Source organism: Lemur catta, unplaced genomic scaffold (assembly GCF_020740605.2).
Source record: "Lemur catta isolate mLemCat1 unplaced genomic scaffold, mLemCat1.pri scaffold_41_ctg1, whole genome shotgun sequence".
Taxonomy (NCBI): Eukaryota; Metazoa; Chordata; class Mammalia; order Primates; family Lemuridae; genus Lemur; species Lemur catta.
Genome location: NW_025423849.1, coordinates 1,964,860 through 1,983,827, shown reverse-complemented (window position 1 = coordinate 1,983,827; position 18,968 = coordinate 1,964,860). Strand labels below are relative to the sequence as shown.

The following is an 18,968-nucleotide window of genomic DNA, read 5'->3' as shown; positions in this document are numbered from 1 at the left end:
GTTTTCCTCACACCCTTATGGGTCTCTGTTCTGCAATATTCCCCCATAAACCTGCTGACAACCCTTTCTCAGAGTTTGGGAAACCAGTCTAAGACAGGCAGGTCCAGGAGCCGCCCGAGGAAGGACACTCCAACCAGATGTGGAGATGGCTCCCTTGCTGGCCAGCCCCTGGCAGGCTGTCGCAGTATATGTTAAAACTTCACCCGGGGCTAAACTAGGATGGGATGATGGTGGGGAGGACTCACTGACTGGTGCAATATCTTTGGTGTTTTAAAATTATGAGGGACAGAGTGAGCATAAGGACTTTGGGATTGGATACCTATTTCCAAGTGGCACTGGTTTGTTGAAGAGATAATAAAAGACTCAGGGTAATTAATCAATCATCAATTCAGGTGGAGCGTGAAAGCCACAGATAGGGTCTCTTTGGCAGCATTTAATCAGGCCCTAGTCTCCTGCAGTCAGAGAAGGACTCAGTTATAAAAGGGGTGCTGTTTCAGAGAAAGTTGGATTCTCATCTCCAGCAAGTCTCCTGTGCCAAGGTTAGAACCCTAATAGGGAAGGAGTAGAAGCCCTGAAATTGGGAGGGAATACCCAAGTAGTTGCACTTGAGACTCCAAAATCCCAAATTTCCTTGAACCCACTTAGGCCTGTTGTTAAGCTCTCCCTCTACTGCGGCTGTGTGGGGTGGGCTAAGGAAGGAGAGGGGGTGTACAGTGAAGTTGCAGCAGGAGCCAGGAGAAGCAGCAGGAGAATGTGTCCTGGGTCTGCAGGATCAAGGAAGGGGAGCAGGACATTCAGTTGGATAAGGGATACTTATCACCGTGGGAGCACTCTCCTGTGATTATCACTGTGCCACATCCCCCAGGGATGGTGGTAATAAGCTGCTAGGATGATTCTTGGAGGGCCACAAATGCTATGATCTACACTCAATGAAACAGAAATGCAAAACTTTTGTGACGCATGGTAGATAAAAGGATCCAAAGGCTCAGAGAAGTGGGCATGCTAAAGTGCATTTGCTATGTAAAGCTAAACAAAACAAAAACAAAAAAACCCCACTAGCCAACTATGTTCTAGTAAAGTCTCTGTTTCCCAAAGCAATGACGCCTGTGCTCCTGAGAAGGGCAGCAGCATTAGTGAGCAGCTCAGTAGTGCTGTCATCTGTTGGCCAGGGACAACTGTAGGAAGAGATGCTGTTATAAAACTAGGCTCCCTGATGGACACGAGAGTAGCAAGATCTCAAAATAATATAAGCCAGGTAGCGATGCTCAGCTCTCAGAAGTAATGTGAGCACAGGTGTTGCAAAACGTGATAGGACTGTAATGGCTTCCAGCGAAAGGACTGTTGGAGATGTGAACAGAACATGGTGTTCCTGGAGACAAGATAGACACGGGGTCAACAAGGGTATTGCTTAATTTACACAGTCAAAAGAAACCAATAACGGATAATCAGAAGCAGAGGGCAGCAGGTCAATAAAAAGCACAATCTCTTGCCTAGTTTCCAGATCAGACTTGGATTCCACTGGCTGAAGGAGTGGGTGATTCCTACAACCTTGCAATAACAGGGCAAATCTATTAATTTATTATTTTCCCACTCCTTAATCAGGGAACTTAGGACCACTTATTCAGATCAATATGCTTTGGAGAAAAGAATACTCAAGACTTTTGAGAATTACTGAACACCAGGTCTGAACTGACACTAATAACCTGGTGCCCCAGTGAACCACCATGGCTCCCTGCTAATTTGGGGACCCACAGGGCTGCTAGAGTCCTAGCTAAGGTCTGGCTCTCAGTGGGCTCACCGGTCCATGGACCATCCTGGTGATTCTTCCCCCGATTTCTGATTTCCAAATACATGATTGGAAGGGACAGTCTTGGCAGTTTGAAGAACCCTCATATTGACTCTTGGAGTTGTTAAGTAAGAAATACTGCAGTAGTGAGGAACATGTGGAAGCTTCCAAAGCTGCTCCTCACCACAGCAAAATGAGTAAATCAGAAAAACAATGCTGAACTACAGAAGGAATGGAGGAAATTAACAAAACTCTCAAAGACTTTAATATTGTTGTAGCCCCTGTCATATTTTGCTGGCTCTGACAAAAATCAAATGGAACATGGCAGGAGATACTGTAGCTACAGTATTCAATGTGTTCTTTTTGTTAGAGCAGATTAAAACAACCTCCAGAACTTGATCTGGAAAATGTGAGGGTTTTTGCCGTACCTATAGGAAGGAGAACTAGATGCACTCTGCATTCCCATGGGATGAACAAGTTTATGTTTACGGTCTTGCCCCAGCCTAGGTAAGTTCTTACACCTGAGGGACCTGGATTTTATGGACATTCTGTAAAACACTACCCTGATTCACCATATGATTATCAGATGAGACCAGATGAGAGATATGGGGTATGTTGGAGGTCTTGGCAATTGCACACTCTATACACCTTAGCAAGTGGCTGATAAAACTTATAAAGATTCAGGGGTATTCTGATTCTGGGCAAGATGGAGTAGACACATTTTCTCTATTCCTCCCACTAAAATCTCTAGGCATTGTATATATACATATATAAAACAAACATAAGAAGATCCTAAAAGGTGGAGAAAAGGATGCAGACCAGGTAGGAAACTCAGGATTCAAGGAACAATATGGCAGTAAGTTCCCTGGTTTTGTTTGTTTTGCCTCATATTCTAGACTGAATACTGGAGAAGCCAGAAACACAAATGAATACAAAGGACAACAATAAAAACTGCATGGTTTCCTGTATTTGGCTTTTGGTCAAGTGGATAGGCTGCCTGCTGTGCATGAGGCCTAGTGGCTGTGGAACTGGGCAGAGAGGGAAGCAAGGTTGGAGATTAAGTAGGATTCAGAAGATAACATGATAATCAATAAGTTTTAATTGCATTATTTATGATTTGGTCTTACTGCTATCTCCTATGCAGACATTAATAATCAGTGGTGCTAGATTAATCATTAGGTAAGCTTTCTAGGAATACATACGTTCTATGTTGTTTGAGCAATAGCAAAAATTCACTTTCCTCAACTTTATAAATTAAAAGTTAGTCAGCCAACTTGAAAAATAAGCGAATTAGAATCCCAAAGTGGACGATTCTGTCCCATTTACTAATTGAGATGAATTATTTATTAGTAAGTTGAATTTAATTCGTTTGAAGTCCACACAGTGAATCAACCATATGCAATGTTCTTAAGGTTTTTATTTTTTATTGATAATTGAGTTACTTGAATGGCAGATAAGTCAATTAGTAGAAAAATGGAGACATTGTGAAACTAACAAGTACTTAAATTAAGAAATGTTGAAACCCGTGAGAAGTCAATGAGGAAAGGAACAAAACTGAGGACACATTCTGGCTTGTTGAAGAGACGGGTGCGGTGTGCACCGGCTGCTAAATGGAAGAGGAGCGTAACAGTGCAGACGTCTATTTGCAGGAATTTCTCAAGGCTTCCTTGTTCAGTGTTCCTTATTCAGAGAGCACAGCGAGAATATTCTGTCTTCAGGCGGCGGGAGATCTGGAAGAGCCCTGGAGGCTCCCAAGGACCAGGCTTGAGAGCCCCACCCACCACCTCTGCTCCTTGGATGCCTGATTCTGACTCTCATTGCAGATGCCGGCACCCAAAGGAGACGGGGTGACAGCTGGCTAGGGCTTGAACTCACTGTGTCAGACAAAAGCGCTCTGAACGCACGGGGCTCCTTCACTGTTCATTGCAACAAGTTCAGAATTCCACTTTCATGGCACGTAACACCGGGATCACATATAACCCTAAAGTACCTTTATTTGTTCTATAATTTAATAGTATACCTATAAAATAATTACATTATACTTACAGCTTTTCTTCATTTATAAAGAGAACAAAAAAACCAATTAAATACAATTTGAGCCATCAGAAGGTAAACTTTGTCCACACAACAGCCTCCAGAGGGAGCCTCACACTGCAGCATACCATATTGCTCTCATTGCTACACCCACGGCTGGGTTTAACAGAGAGTGTGCTCATGTTTGCATTCTGCAAATTCTCAGCTTCGTCTTCCCCCTATCTGGGTGGGTTCTGTGTTAGTAACATGATAGGGGCTGGCTTTGCAGTTGGGGCAGACACTCCCCTCCACTCCCCTCCTACTGCACCCCCTTAGCCTCCAGTCTGATCACGTGTCACGTGATCACACTGCCTCCCTCGCAGTGCTCCTGCTGCGCATTCTGCCACGGAGTCTGACTTGGGGTTTTCCGCTAAATGCAAAAATCAATTCTGCCCTTGGACACCCTCTCTACTTTTTCTCTCCATTCCCAGGTTCCAGCCCTTCAAGATTTCTTATTTCTGCCTCCTTGTTTCAGGCTGTGTTTACCCATTTACGAGGCCAAGCGCTTTCCAACAGCACAGGCTGCTCGGGTCTCATGGTGTTACAGAAGGGACAGGAAAGAGCCTTGCAGTGCAGAGACCTGAAATAGATCCACCAACACACCCATGCCCAATCGTGCTCTCTGGGTGAGTGTCTCTAGATCTACTGCCACTGCCTAGTGTCAGGAAGCTTCAGTCCCCAGAGACGCTGGGAGAGGGTCTCTCTCACATACTAGGGAACCGCTCCCTTGGCAGGAGCTCCCTTGGCTAGGGAGACACCAGGGAAAAGTTTGCAAAGCATGCTGACTCCCAGCAGGGGCATCTCGGTCACATTAGTCAGATTCCATACACACTACTCACAGGGAAGACTTCCTAGGACATTTTAGCAAAGGGACCCAAAGAAAGTATCATTTTGCTGGAAAATAAACTATCTCTACTTTTTTATATCAAGAGTCCACAACACGGAAACTTCAACAATCCCTTATTAAAGTGAAAGGGACCTTGGTACAGTCTATACTTTGAAAAGGAAGAGAGTTGTTTTCTGCAGGACAGTTCAACTAGATTGCTATTCTACATATTATAGTCCACCCTTCCTCCTATACCACAAAGTGACCTGACTCCTTATATTGTTAAATATCTCTTTCTTTTAACAGGATTTTTTTTTTTTTTTGCTTAGTGTCATGGCAGTGAAAATAGCAGGCCTTCTCACCCCGCATGGGCAGGCTTTTGAGTTTTGGGTTAAAACGACTCCCCTCCTGACACCCATCTGTCCCAACCCGATTTCTACATTGTGCTGCAATGCTTTAGTAGCTTCCGTGACGTAATATTCAAAGTCAAATCCGATTCCTCCCATCTCCCTGCCCAATCTAAAATAGGTGCATGGCAGTGAACTGCTGACCAGGCATTATTTCTGAGTTAAAAACATCTCTGGGTAGATCATCACCTGCTGTTCTCCTTACTCAGAATTGTGCTGCAAAGCCAGAGGCAAAACATGTGAAACAATATATGGATAGGTCTATAATACTTTTTTTTTTAAACAACTCTTTACAATATAGGTCAATTATAAAACCAGCGTTAATACATAGACTTTTGTGCGTGATAATATTCTAACTGCAGCGGTAATAGCATGCACACCAGAGTTCGTCTTCAGTCCACAAAGGGGTTGGGGGGGACAGTGAGGAAGAAGGGGTGATGGTGGCTCAGGGTGGGGGAGGGTGTGGCCTGCTGTGAGCAAGGTCCCCAGGGAAGGCCACTTCGGGATCCAAGTGGCTCAAGTTGTCTTCTTGGTATCAGGTTTGCGAAGAGACCCCCTGTCCGTGGACATCTTCATGTGACTTGTCCACAGCCGCGTGACAGTGGAGGCCCAGGGCAGCCTCCGGATCACAGAGGGAGCGCGCCCAGCCCAGCCAGAGGTCCAGGGACCCGCAGGAGAGGTCTGGGGACAGCTCAGCAGAGTGACGCATCCTTCGCCCTCCGCGGGAGGGGGCGGGCCGTTGTGTCGGGGGAGGCCAGGGAACTACTCGCTTTTCCACACGGTGGAAACACCACTGCCGGACTGGCAGCGCATCACCTGCAAGGTCACTCCGACGGCTGGGTGGCGGGTGGCGGTGGTTTTCCAGCCTTTTCCTTCGGGCCTGATCCACAACCCGGTTCCGGAGGCTCTGGTGGGGCCGGGGTCGGTCAGGGACACATCGGCAAAGCTCCACTTGCGGTGGGTCCACGTGCTGGACAAGGACACCGTCAGCCCCAAGAGACGTGCTTGCCGCTGCGGGGGTGGGGACACCAGGCAGCGCGTGAGTGGGCTCGGAGGACAGGGACGGGGACGGGGACGGGGGCGGCGCGACCCGCGGCGGGGGCGCGTGCAGAGCGGCCTGCGCCCTCGGGGACGCTCACTGCTTGGCCGAGTCGCTCGGGTTCACGGACACGCACCTGCGCTGCTTCACCTTCTGGAGTTTTCTGAGTCGGAAGGGCGGGTCCAGGCTGGGGCACTCAGCTCCGCGAGGACGGAGGTGACGCGCTGGGGCCGGCAGAAGGCGCAGGACGGGAAGGACTCCTCCTCCTCCTCCTCCTCCTCCTCCTCCACGTGCCGCGGGATGTGGCAGGAGTCGCCCTGGCCCGGCAGAGCGGGGGAGGACGGCGGCTGCCCCAGCCCTGCTTGCCACCGCCTGCCGCAGTGGCTGCGTCCTGCACCAGTCACTCTTGAGGTACTTGCTCTCGGTGACCACCAGGGCCTCCTGGCTGGAGGCCAGCACCTCCTGATCCGGTGCTGCCATCGCTCCGAGTTGTCGCTGCTGCCGTCCTTGGAAGGCGAGGGGATGGCGCCCGCCGGCCGGTTCTCCCGGGCTCCCGCCACCCTCACCAGCAGGGCCACCAGGAACAAGGACAGGAGAAGCCTCCGAACATCCTGCAACGAGAAGAATAGTCAGAGGGGTTGGTTGGAATGGACGATGGAGTGCGCGATCCGCGGTTTTCCTTTTAGTGCTGTAGAGTTGTTTTATTTCGAGAAGAGACAGGCGGGGCGGGGCTGACTACTGGTTGCCCAGCGGCAGGTGGAGGCGAGAAGTGACTAAATAGTACATTTGTGTACTGCTGTTGATGGCACCCAGAAAATGCCCCAAGACAAGGAGAGGGACAAAATGGTCAGCAAGTAATTTATAATACAGTTAGGAAACACACACATGTTGAACAATCACAGAATTGCAAAGCAAATGCTGTCAAGAGATAGCTCGAGCCAGTTTGCAGAAGTACCAATAATAGTTAATAACCAACATTTACTGTGTTTTAGTATGTTCTAGGTGATAGATATTTCATTTGATCCTAAAAACAGCCTGAAGTGGGAGGTGGTATTATTATCCTTACTCTATAATGAAGGAAACTGAGGCCCACAGAGGTTGAGTTATTTGCCCAAGGTCACACGACCACTGAGCAATGGCCCAGGATTTAAAGCCAGGCATCTACCTCCGGAGCCATCAAAATTAACCACTAGACATGGATATGATTAGAAAAATTAATAAGTAAAAAGTAGAAGGAAGGTGGGTGTGGTTCGCAAGTTTCTTAAAGACGAGTATTCAAGCTAGAAATGGACACAGACTAGGAAAATTGTTGCGTCTCTGCTTAGCATGACTTATAAGTAATATATAACATTTAGCACGGGACATCTGCACACAGATATTCAAATCATTCAAATGAGTCATAAATTAGATTCTCATAGTGAAAACCAATTCCTGGTAGTGAACAGAGACATTTTCCAGGTTGCATTAAAACTGTCTGATGCCAATGCAAAGCTTGCTTACAGGAATGTATTATATTTTCAGTCTTTGTGTTAGGACACTATCACACAAGTTCAACGGGGATGGGAATCGCAGAGCAATGAGTCTTACTCTGTCTGAAATGTGTCTTGTAGGAGGCAAACCGAAGTCTGACTAAAGGGAAAGATGGACTTGTAAGTTTAATTCCCACTTTCAATGTTTGTAGTTTCTTGAGTGGCCTCAAGGCACACTAGCAGTTACCCAGCAACAGAGATGACAACCGTCTCGTCTCACAGCTGTAGCTCCCGACACAGCTGTTGTCATCAGCATCGTCTTCATGTTTATTCACTCCCTCTCTGTGTATTTACCACTTACAGAGCTGAATAAACTCCCATTCCTTTTACATGCACCCCCTAAAGTGGACATGCAACAATAATCTCCCTATATGTCACTATATAGTTATAATAGTGAATATTAGTTATAATATTATATTAATCAGCCCAAAGTATAGAGAATGACTAAAATTTAATATTAAGCATGTTGAATTCCTCAAATTGTTAATAAATGTCATAAATTTATCCATGCTAATGTTAGTAGCACATATTTATTAGTTCTCAAAGCACATCAGACACTGATAGCTTCCCTTCTTGTATGAACCTATTTAATTATCAGAGTTCTATGAAGTAGGTACTACTGTTTTCTGCATTTTATGGATGAGGACTGGTTATGTGATCTTGGCAATGAGAGATTGCCAAGATCATATAACCAGTAGTATGTAAAATACTTAAATCCAGGCATCTTGGCTGTGAAATCTGAGCTGCGGGTGAGCACCGCTGCCTCTTGGCTAAAAACAGCAGCAATGGCCTAGGTTCGCACAGTCGTGGTCCTGCCAGCAACAACATCTGAATCGCCTGCAGTGCTTTAGAATGCAGACTCCAGGGTCCACCCCAAAGCATTCTGAATCAGTAGGTTGGGTGAGATCTGAGATCTGTATTTTTAAGAATTGTCTCAGGTAACTTTGATGAACACCAGTGACCCCAAATGACAGTGAGGGTGCAAAGCAAAAGCATTGGGTCTGCCTGGAGAGGGAACAGGAAGAGCATAGAAAGTGACAACTAAGCGGGTCCCTTAAAATCCTAATGGGATTCCTTAGGATGATGACACTGGCGAAAGCACGGGAGTTAGGTCACAGAGATGACAACGGGCAGTTGAGAGCAGAGAGCGGGGACAAAAAGAAAGTTTTTTCTCTCTCTCTCTTTTTTTTTTTTTAAACAGTTTGTCCAACACAATTATTGCACTTTTAAGGCCTAGTTTTTAGAAGGCTCTTCTCATTCCTCCTTAGTTCCACACACGAGGTGTCATATGAAAATGGCCACGCTTCCAGCTGGCTCGTGGCAAGTGTCGAGTATTGGACACGCTCAGCTTACACAGCTTATTATATTTGCGGAATGACTTGTGATCTCAGTAGCCTCTTAAAAAGAAAGTATTTTGGTTCCATTTTAATGATTTCCAAAATTATTAACATCCTGGGTAAACACAACCAAGAGTTTGCGAGTCCCAGCCAGGAAAGATTGACAGAGTCAGCCGGGTCCTCAAATCCTGGTTCCAGGAACAGCTTCCCACGCGGGGTGGACGGGCTCAGAAATGCGTGCGGCCACTCAGCAGGTCCGCCTCGTCGTCGGACAGAACGTGCTCAGACTCATTTGGGACCAAAGCTCCTAAAGCCAACAGTAGTAGATGCGGCGGTTTAACAACATGCGTCCTTTGAACGCTTTCAAACTTTTCAAAGCATCACCTTTAAAAGTTGTGTCTCCCAGGAACCTAAGAAGAAAAGTAAACCTCCAATTTTCAGGAAAGGGAAGAGAGGCTGCTGAAATCTAGATGACTGGGACCACCTCAGGCTCTTCTATCCTTTCCTGTGTCTCCTTTCTTTCCTCCTTCACACCCAGCAGCAGTAACGTGGCATCTCAGTGTCCAAACAGGCAAACAGGCCAGAGGCGTTCTGCCCTGGTGTCTATGAGGCTGCAGCCTCTTTTCTTCAGGGCGTTAAAGCAATGAAGCCAAGCTCCTCCTCTGCCGGCCCTTGGTGGCATAGGGTTCCTGGGGGAGAGAACAAACGTGCATGCCTCTGTCTCCAGTTCACCAACTGTCCCTGTGTGCATACGTCACCGGGCCCCTCCAGGACCTGAATTTAGTACTTTAGCATCCTGCTCTGTCCTGAATCACTTTGCTACTCAGAAAAATGGTTGGCGTACAATTAACTTCTCAAGAATGTTGTGACAACTGCCAGGAACGACAGCATGAGGATACTTCATTTTACTCTCACATCTTGTAGTTGGCTTCTAGCAGAAGAAACTCATAAATAAATGCTGTTGGTTTTATGAACCATCCTTCTGGCCTGGCGATGTTGTCACTTGGCAAGGGGTGTCAGGACTGTGAATGCTGATGGCCTGAGCAGACTGGGTTGGCCAAAGCTGGTGGTGCAGAGAGAGAGGCGGTGGAAGTGTTTTTCTCTTAAGTGAACGCCCTTGGGCCTGGCCATGGTAGATACCAGAACAGGGGCTGCAGAGGCCAAAGCAGTCGAGTATCTAGGCAGCTAAAGCATCCCAGGGCCCTTCTATCAGCCCTTCTTAGAAGTGTCAAGACCTGAAGAGGGTTCTGCCAACAGGAGCTTGAGCAATACAGTTTCCTGATTTCTAGGAAAGGCTACAGCAGTGCTGAGTCATCCTTCCTGACAGGTGAACGCAAGTGACCAAAGGCCAAGGGTACAGCTAAGCTGATGAGCTCCCTCCCAGGGTGACCTTACTGAGTTGTAGAAGTCAGGTCAAGGCAGTACGGGGCTATGCAGGAATGGGGATCGGGATGGGGCTGAGACATTTTCTGTGACCTAAGAATTCCCGGGCATCCTTGGAAGGTTGAAGGGAGGCTCCCAGGGCTGAATATTGATAGGCACACCTGGCATAAACTTGCTGTCACCACCAAAGTGAAGAAAGACTCAAACAGAAACCTCCAAAGCAAAATCCCCAACAATGTTAAACTTCAGAGATTATTTTTACGAGTTCTAATACTGCCACAGCCTCCGCTACTAAAGATACTGCATTGATGATTTGGGTTCTTAGACTGGGACAGTAATGGTCTGTCTGCCCAAATAAGTCTCTAGAAAAAGATCCGGATGTTCCCTGGCCCCAGCATCACCCTTGTAGCCTAAGATGGCTTGTCTGCTGAAACCACTTACCTCTAGAAACCGTAAACTGAGGCAAACCATGGCCCATGGATCAAACCCAACCTGAGGTCTGTTTTTGTAAATAAAGCTGTATTGGAACATAGCCACACCCCTTCATTTATGTTTTGTCCAAGGCTGCCTTGTCTCAAAAGCAGAGTGGGTGAGTAGTGGAGACAGTGACCTAACACCTGCAGTCTAAAATATGGACTTTCTGTCCATTTACAGAAAACCAGTGCCAAGTCCTGCTCCAGACTTTTTCTATCTGATTTAGTCATCACCTTCCCTTTACTGCTGGGCTCTTTTGCCAGAACAGGAGCTTTCAATTTTAACATGTATAACTATGAAATATTTCAAATGTAGAGCAAGACAGAGAATATGACACACCCTATGTACTCAACAGCAAGATGAAAACAGTGTTGATAGTTCTCATTTTTATTTTGCAATCTTTCAATTTTGCAAAAAAATAATATAGAGACTGTTAAAATATCATTCTGTTCTCATCGCTTCTCATACCCTCCGTGACATGACCAGCATCCTAAAGTCAGTCTATATCATTCCTGTTGATGTTTTCAGTGTGTACGTTTTGTGTATGACAGTCTGTTTGTATGTGTGTAATTCATTTTTTCCTAAACAGTACCACACTCTTCTTTTGCAACTTTTCTTTTCTTTTTTTTTTTTTTGAGACAGAGTGTCACTCTGTTGCCCGGGCTAGAGTGAGTGCCGTGGCGTCAGCCTAGCTCACAGCAACCTCAAACTCCTGGGCTTAAGCGATCCTACTGCCTCAGCCTCCCAAGTTGCTGGGACTACAGGCATGTGCCATCATGCCCGGCTAATTTTTTTCTATATATATATTTTTAGCTGTCCATATAGTTTCTTTCTATTTTTTTAGTAGAGACGGGGTCTCGCTCTTGCTCAGGCTGGTCTCGAACTCCTGAGCTCACACAATCCGCCCGCCTCGGCCTCCCAAGTGCTAGGATTACAGGCTTGAGCCAGCATGCCCGGCCCTTTTGCAACTTTTCTATCCAAAAAGAATGTGTTTGAGATCATCTGCACATGGATATTTGTAGGAGTCTCTACTCTCCACTGCTGAATATGAAACACAGTCAATCCATTCATCTTCCTGAGGAACAGTTGGGTTCCTTCTACTTTTTCACTATTGCTAATAGGCCTGCACTGAATATTTCTGTATGTGTTTATTTATGTCCATCTGTTAAGAGTTATTCTAGAGGAAACACCAAGAAGTGGAAATGCCGGGTCACAGGATCTGTATCACTTGAGCTTGACTAAGTTTTGCCAAGTTGCTTTCCGAGTGCTTGTACCAGCCTCCTCTGCCCTGGGTAACACGTGAGTCCCTGCTACAGCACATACCTCTAACACTCGGTGTTACCAGATTTATTACTCTTTGCCTACCTGAAACATTTGAAATGGCATCTTATGATTATTTTAATTCGCGACTCTCTGATTACATGGGGTTGTATATTAAGCTCAAATGCAGCCATCTTGTGACTGAAAAAGAATGATTGCAACTTATTCTGAATGAGAGAAATTAAAATATTAGGAAAGGAAAAATAAGAAGTTCTAACAGTAAATCTGAACTGTCATAAAAAGAATAGGAAGTGGCTCACAATTTCAAAGCAGAGAGATCAGGGGATCCCAAATGACTCAGAAGTTTGAAATCCAAATGGATTCATTGACTTTTCCAAGTGGCATTTTCTGAATGGAACATTGACTATCATTTTGTTCCAGGAGAAGCTTCATTTCATCTGGAAAAATTATATTATTATTATTTTTTTAAAGAATGTTTTCCATTTCCAAAGAAGAAATGATATTATCATTATTTACTTTGACTCTGGATAGCCAGTGTATCATTAGGGAATTTATAATCGAAGTTCTAAGTCTTTGAAGGAATGGTTGGGTTAAGTTCAAGATAGGAAATATAACACTGTGGCAAGATTGTGGCAAAGCCTTAAATTAAATAAGGAAATGGATGGGAAAGGTCTTTGAAAGCTGTGGGTTTACCCACATATAGGTTGTTTCTCTCTAGGTAAAATCCACTGGGGAATTGGAGGGAGAACATGGTTTCTGGGCCCTGAGCTGGCCATGCCGTGACCCTATGTGACTCACTCCCAGGCTTCTCCGGGTTCCCCCATGTAAAATGGTGTTAATGGCACTTGCCACCCGCTGTCTTGTGTTGCTGTCATGAGGAATGTGGCACTGAAATCAAGTCATAATCCAAGAACTCTCTGAGCAAAAAGAACCATGAGTTTTATTTGAAGGGAAGGAAGAAATTATGAGCCACCCATTAAAGATTTTATAGCCGCTGACATTGTTCTCTGCAGCCATTAGGCAGCACCTAACTTTTTTTCAAATAAAGATTTTAGACTGTTGCCCAAGTCACCAATGATACTGCAGGGATTCTGCACTCTCCAGTCCCCTTCCTCCACCTTTCTAGAACAGCACTGTGTGTTCAAGGAAAGCTATGATAGCAGGCTTCCCCTTTCCTGGGAGCAGAGAATAGATTTTCTGTCTATGTATATATAATAGACAAAATAAATTAGTGAGGCCTGTCTAAATGATTTGTGCAAAATCAAAAACATTCTGCCCATGTACTCCATCAATTTTTCCTGTTCACTCTTACTTCCGGCTACTTCATTGTTCTCATTGTGTGACAGTTCATAGGCATGGTGGCAAAGCCCATAATAAAGTCTGACAAAACTGTGCACTGTCATCCCTTTGTTCTTCCTCTAGAATTCAAGAGAAAATATCTTTTTCCTCTTTCAGTCTCAGTCTTTCAACCTCTTTTCTTGATTTTTCTTTCTCTGTTCTCCTCTTAAAGATGAATCTTCCTCCAGGATTTCTCATAACCCTTCTCATTGCTGGTATTTCTACCAAGAATTCTATTCATGCCTATGACTTCACCTACCAGCACTCTGCTCATGACTCCCAGACCCTATACTCAACTGCCTAGCAAACATTCCCCAAATGTCCTGCAGGCACCCCAAATTCTGTATGTTCCAAATCTCACCATAATTTCCCACACATCTGCTCCTCCTCTGATGGATCCTGTCTCAATGAAGAGTACAACATTTATCCTTTCACCTAAGCCAGAGAGCTGAGAGTTCAGGCAGACTCTGTTAATTTACTACCTGAGAGTCAATATCCCATTTTTCCTTTCCAACAGAACCACAATTTTGTCCAGGTATTGAGTTTCAAGTTCTTCATAGACTTTTCTACACACAATGCAGTTGAAAGTTGGTTGGTCCAACCCAATTGATCATCCTACTCTTCTTGTAAGTGATTGATTCAGGCATGGGCAATAATGCAACTGTGATGTAAGATCCAGTCTCCTGGGAAAGGGTTTTATTCCCCGACAAGAAGAGACACACCAGGAGAAATGGCTGTTCTGGTTTTGATTGTGTTTATGCAAGGATTGTGTTTATGCAAGGATTGGATGACTGAGGCTATGGCAGCCTCCATAAGGGTGGGCACATGGGATGAAAGTCAAATCTTTGCAGGGTAGACCCCAAATGGAAAGCAACTGGGTTCTTGAGTATGTTTTTAAGCCATTGAACTAAGCATTCCTGGAACTGCTTACCCTTGGACTTCATGTTTGTGAGTTAAACTCATTAGTATTTAAAGCACTTTTGTTGAGTTACTGGAGAGTATCCTAGCTTATCTTCTAACATATTAAATCCATCAACAAGACCTCATTGTCTTCCCTGCCTCATTTTTTTTTTTTTTTGGAGACAGAGTCTCCCTCTGTCACCTGGGCTAGAGTGGTGGTGTCGTCATAGCTCACAGCAACCTCAAAATACTGGGCTGAAGTGATCCTCCTGCCTCAGCCTCCAGAGTAGCTGGAACTACAGGCACACACCACCATACCTGGCTAATTTTTTTCTATTTTTTTTTTTTTATTGTAGTATAGACAGGGTCTCACTCTTGCTCAGGCTGGTCTCGAACTCCTGACCCCCAGTGATCCTCTTGCCTCAGCCTCTCAGAGTGCTAGGATTCTGCAGGCATGAGCCACCACATCTGACCCCTGCCTGAAATGTTTCTCTGACCACTGTTAGTCATTTAGGTTTCATTCCAATGCTGTTTCCTTTGTGAAACCTGCATGTTTCCTCTGCCCCTCACTTTTGCCATCGACATACCTGACTGCCTTGCTGTAGCCAGTGGACGCCGTGTAGCCACTGGGAGCCATGTAGCTCCATGTAGCTCCACATAGGGAGCTGTGTTTGCTCCCTACTGTGGTGTCAGAAATTGGAGGAAGACACCGGTATTCAATCTTTGTTTAAAATGATTTATGGTGGGTCTAGAGAATAGTTTTGAACGTTTATTTTTTTATTTTTATTTTTTTGAGACACAGTCTTGCTCTATTGCTGGGGCTAGAGTGCCGTGGCATCAGCCTAGCTCATGGCAACCTCAAACTCCTGGGCTCAAGCCATCCTCCTGCCTCAGCCTCCCAAGTAGCTGGGACTACAGGCATGTGCCACCATGCCCGGCTAATTTTTTCTATATGTTTTTTAGTTGTCTGGTTAATTTCTTTCTATTTTTAGTAGAGACGGGGTCTCGCTCTTGCTCAGGCTGGTCTTGAACTCCTGACCTCGAGTGATCCTCCTGCCTTGGCCTCCCAGAGTGCTAGGATTACAGGCATGAGCCACCGTGCCCGGCCTAGTTTTGAATGTTTATTAAGGTATGAATGAATGAAAGACTGGATGATTGAATATGTTTTACCTACACTGGCAGAGATGTGATTTTTTTTTTATTTTTAAAAACTATCAATAAGAGCTTAAAACTGGGTTAACTTTTCAGTAGGTGTGATACTTTCAGTAGGTGTGAGCCTTTCATCATAATGATTTAATACACATCTAGGCTCAAAATCCGAAGTAAACATAAGGATTAAAAATGGAATATTTGAAAAAATCAAACGAACCATTGCGTATGATTCAGCAACAATAATTTTTGCAGGTCCTTATCTTCCTTCTCTTCCCCAGGTTGTCTGCTCCTCTTTATTTCTTCAACCACCAACTCAATACTCTTTCCTATCTCTCATCTTAACTAGGCCAGCAATTCTCTGTGGTAAATGGTCTTCAAACTAGCATACGTCTAACCCTGGGGGTTACAGACAGGCTTTCCAAGGAGTGTGTGTTCAAGTGTATGTAGTATTAGAGGAATCAGTGTATAAACCCTCAACCTCTGTGTGTTCCTTCGCTTCCAAGAGATCTGCTTGGGAAGGTGCCCACCATGGGACAAACAGGTTCTCCTTTCCTGCTTCGTTCGTGTTCTCTTCTTTCGCTTTACAAAAGAGAGGGGCAGCTGCCATCCCACCCACTCTTATGGGGGTGTACAGCCTGAGATACGACAAAGGCTTTAGGGTGCAAAGCAAAGGGACAATTCTAAGCATTGTTACCCTCACTAAAAAGTAAATGACAAATAAATCTTTTTGCTAGTCAAGTCATTTCTAATAATTTGCTTTAAATCAAAATTGAAAAAGAATCTAATTACATTCACAGGTGATATCTCATCAATGATCTATATGTGATTTTTCACATGTAAGTTTGAAGGATTTTAAGAAATCAAGACATTGCTCTTAGGAAAACACATTTCTATGCCTATAATCCCAGTGCTTTGGAAAGCCAAGGTGGGAGGATCGCTTGAGGTCAGGAGTTCAAGACCAGCCTGGCAACATAGTGAGACCCCTGTCTCTACAAAAAACTGAAAAAAAAAAAAAAAAGGTCAGGTGTGATGACACACACCTGTAGTCCTAAGTATTGGGGAGGCTGAGGCAGAAGGCTTGTTTCAGCCCAGGTGTTTGAGGTTACAGTGAGCATTATCGCACCAGTGCATCCAGTGTGGAAGACAGAGTGAGACCCTGTCCTAAAAAATCAAAGAAAGAAAGAAAGAAAAAAGACAGCACATTTCATTACAATTTACTTATGTGAATACATCTCCTTAGTATATATTACATATGTAATTATATATTAATGTATATAAAATATAATATACTAATAAAATACATTATGTATATTATATAATCATATACACACAGGGAGTAAAGAATTTCTGCTGCACCCTGCCTCTTTCTAGGAATAAGTAGTATTCCTCTATGAAAGCATAAATAACAATAAAATATCTCCATTCATGAGACATCTTTTTTTTTTTTTTTTTTTGAGACAGAGTCTCGCTCTGTTGCCCGGGCTAGAGTGAGTGCCGTGGCATCAGCCTAGCTCACAGCAACCTCAAACTCCTGGGCTTAAGCAATCCTACTGCCTCAGCCTCCCGGGTAGCTGGGACTACAGGCATGCGCCATCATGACCGGCTAATTTTTTTTTTCTATATATGTTTTAGTTGGCCAGATAATTTCTTTCTATTTTTAGTAGAGACGGGGTCTGGCTCTTGCTCAGGCTGGCCTAGAACTCCTGACCTTGAGTGATCCACCCACCTTGGCCTCCCAGAGTGCTAGGATTACAGGTGTGAGCCACCGCGCCCAGCCGAGGCATCTTTTTAAGAGAGGAAAATAATTGAAATTTACCTTTTTTGTGTTTAATAATTGTTTATCAACTTTGTGACATACACTTATGCTATTTTGATCAAAAACTGTTGTTCACTCTAATGAGTAATCAATCCCAGGAAACACATAAAGCTGGCCACAGAATTCAAATTAAAATTTACATGCACACTTTTTGTCATAGTAAAGAATGAGGAGAAATAAAAGACTTTCCAGTACAAAACCTACTAGGAAAAACTTCTGTGGTTGGAACTAGTGTGAAATATGAATTTAAGGAGAAAAAGATACAATGTAAAATTTCCTTTAAAGGAATATTTCTACATTTTTTTTTAAATGTACAGCAGTGGGCATAAAATAGGCATGGTATTTAGATTCCTCTGGAAACATTAAAAAATGTTGTCACCATTTTATTTTAAAACATCCAGTTTGCAATATTTTTTAAATAATATATCCACTGGAAATTTTAGATGTCAATTGAAAAGTTTGTGAGAGGTCATAGATTTAGAATTAAAAATGTTTGCAGAACAGTCCACTGAAGTATATTAGAGTACATTATTATATTATATTATTATTTGCAAGCATGAGGATTGCATTAATGATGCTGTACAAGAAGAATAAGTCACTCTTGAGTTCTCTGATACATAAAAATTTTATGTCCACATGTAAATGTTATGAAGAAAGACCTCAGGCTTCATTCCTCTCCTAATCACCACTCACTTCTTGAATTCTGCAACCCCTCTTTCCTGACAGTTTTTCAAAACACTCTGTTGGCTAATGGGTCCATAGAGGACTGGAAAGACCCATATTAAGTACTTTAATTGAAACAAGAAGTCTGCTTTGGTCGCTGTTAAGTCTTATGCACCCTACTTTTTTCAAGTTAACTCCTATTGACAACTGATGTAGAATTCAGACAAATTAGAGGGCAAATTCAAGGCTCTCGACCAAGGAAAACAAACATAATCAGAGAAAACCAGGAGACTTAAAACATGCCAGTGGATATGGAGTTATGGAAAAAGTGAAGAAAAAGTGTTGAAAACATATTAAAAATGAAAACCAATACCAAAACCATTCTCCATTTATGGGCCTGTAACAGGCAGCAGTTTTATTAAAGTTGTGTGCATGAATCGACCCATTCATTCATTCATTCTACATGTTCCATGCATTTTCCTGGGGGTTGAGATACAAAGAGGAATAAGATGTTGATTTCATTCATAAATAAACAGAAAGGGACAATAACCCTGATTATAGGAAAATAGTTAATTGCTCTTTGAGTAACCCATGAAAGAAATGGTGTGGGTCTGAGCTAAGGGGTGGTGGGAATAGAAATGAATGCAACATTTTAGATATTTGGGCTTTAATGTGTTGAAATAATTGTATGGACACAGGATGTGAAATGGGGAGAAATCTAGGTACCTGCTTCAGGCAACTGGGTGATGGGTCTGGGGCTGGTTTTCACCAGCTTAGGGAAGATCAGAGGAAGAGCTGGTTGTTGGGGACAGGCAGTTTCTATGGCACAAGGAAAGAAAGACGTCTTGGAGACAGCTGTGTGGCGTAATAAGATCAGTCAGTGTTTGGGTAAGAAAAGTGTGTGAGTGAAACTCTGAGGACCACCAGCTTCTCAAGGGAGAAAGGAAAGGAAACTGACAAAGGC

At 44.1% G+C, this 18,968-nt stretch overlaps 1 pseudogene; it reads right to left on the bottom strand.

Moving 5' to 3' along the window:
• Positions 1–6,227: 6,227 nt before the first annotated feature.
• Positions 6,228–15,032, bottom strand: LOC123629744 (annotated as a pseudogene).
• Between the last annotated feature and the right edge of the window lie 3,936 nt (positions 15,033–18,968).